The sequence below is a fragment of the Chionomys nivalis genome, unplaced genomic scaffold (assembly GCF_950005125.1).
Source record: "Chionomys nivalis unplaced genomic scaffold, mChiNiv1.1 scaffold_28, whole genome shotgun sequence".
NCBI classification, from domain to species: Eukaryota; Metazoa; Chordata; class Mammalia; order Rodentia; family Cricetidae; genus Chionomys; species Chionomys nivalis.
In genome coordinates, this window is record NW_026646922.1 from 2,347,145 (window position 1) to 2,349,441 (window position 2,297).

Genomic DNA, 2,297 nt, shown 5'->3' on the forward strand with positions numbered 1-2,297 from the left:
TATATTGCCAATATCGCAATAAATTTCTGGGGCCGTGACCTGCTACAGCAATGGAATACCCAGATTAACATTCCTGTAGTTCCAGGAACTCATAATTCTGGGAAGGACATGATGAGATATTATGGGAAAACGTCACCAGCCATACAGGCTGTACAAGAACATACAGCAAATACCAAACCTTTAAAGGTACCAACAGCCCTACCTTTAAAATGGCTAACTGAGAAGCCAATATGGATCAAACAGTGGCCTCTATCTGAAGATAAATTACAGGCATTGGAACAGCTGGTGCAAGAGCAACTAGATGCTCAACATATTGAAGAATCCACCAGCCCTTGGAATTCTCCTGTGTTTGTTGTAAAAAAGAAATCCGGTAAATGGAGAATGGTGACAGATTTAAGAGCTGTCAACAAGGTAATTCAACCTATGGGCCCACTACAATCTGGAATTTCTTTGCCTTCTCTATTACCAAAAGGATGGCCTCTTATAGTTATTGATTTGAAAGATTGTTTTTTAACCATACAGTTACAAGAAAATGATAGAGAAAAATTTGCCTTCACAGTGCCTACTTATAAAAATTCTCAGCCTAATAGGAGATATCAATGGACTATCCTCTCACAGGGTATGCTCAATAGTCCTACATTGTGCCAATATTTTGTAAGTAAGCCATTGGAAATAATTTGTAAGCAATTCCCCAAGTCCGTAATTTACCATTACATGGATGACATCTTGTTATCTGATTCAAATAAGATACTTTAGAAAGGATGTTTGAAGAAGTAAAGAAAGTCTTGCCTAGGTGGGGATTACAAATTGCCCCTGAAAAGATTCAAAGAGGAAATTCTATTAATTACCTAGGTTACAGAATAGGGTTAGAGAAAATTAAAACGCAAAAGGTACAAATTAGGCGAGACCGGTTAAAGACTCTTAATGACTTCCAAAGATTGTTAGGAGACATTTCCAGTCTACGACCAGCTGTTGGGATAACACCTGATCTAATAGTTCATTTAAACAAAACCTTAGATGGTGATAAAGATTTGAATAGTCCAAGAAAACTGACAGCTGAAACAGAAAAGGAACAGACAATGATTGAGGAAAAATTACAGGAGGCACATGTGGATAGGATGAACCCAAATCTTAGCTGCATCCTAGTCATATTACCTTCCAGAATTTCTCCTACAGGGATTCTAATGCAGAGGGAAGATATTATTTTAGAGTGATATTATACCTAATAAACCAAGTAAAAAACTAAAAACTTATGTGGAAAAAGTCTCTGAATTAATTATAAAAGGTAAACTGAGACTTCGTCAACTAGCAGGTATAGACCCAGCAGAAATTATAGTGCCTTTTACTACTGAAGAAATAAAAAAGTTATGGGAAGACAATGAACCATGGCAAAGAGCTTGTGCTAATTTTTTGGGAGAAATTAATAGCAACTATCCCCAAAGTGGTAGACTTAACCGCATAAAGAGAACTTCTTGGATTCTTCCTAGAATTGTACGTGATGCTCCAATAACTGGAGCCTGTATGTTCTATACTGATGCAAATAAATCAGGGAAATCAGGTTATAAGTCAGATGAATTGAGTAAGGTGGAACAAAGCCCTTATAATTCTGTCTAGAAGGCAGAATTATATGCCATTCTTATGGTGCTAAGGGATTTTAAAGAACCTCTTAATATAGTTACAGATTCACAATATGCAGAAAGAGTTATCTTGCATATTGAAACCACTGAATTTATACCAGATGACACAGAGTTGACTTCATTGTTTATCCAGGTACAAGACATAATCAGGAACAGGCTTTGTCCAATGTACATAACACACATCCGGTCCCATACAGGTCTGCCTGGTCCTCTAACACAAGGCAACGCTGAGATTGATCAATTATTGATTGGAAGCGTGTTGCAGGCCTCAGAATTTCATAAGAAGCATCATGTCAATAGTAAAGGCCTAAAGAAAGAATTTTCCATTACATGGCAACAAGCTAAGGACATTATAAAGAGATATCCTACTTGTTCTTTCTATAATCAAACACCGTTGCCTGCAGGGAGTAACCCAAAGGGTACTAAGAGAAATGAAATCTGGCAGATGGATGTGTTCCACTTTATGGAATTTTGTAAATTAAAATATGTACACCACACCATAGACACGTATTCAGGTTTTCAATGGGCTACTTCCCTGAGCTCAGAAAAGGCTGATTCAGTAATCACACATCTATTGGAAGTTATGGCCATCATGGGAATACCTGCACAAATAAAGACAGATAATGGTCCAGCATATGTATCTAAGAAAATGAAATGCTT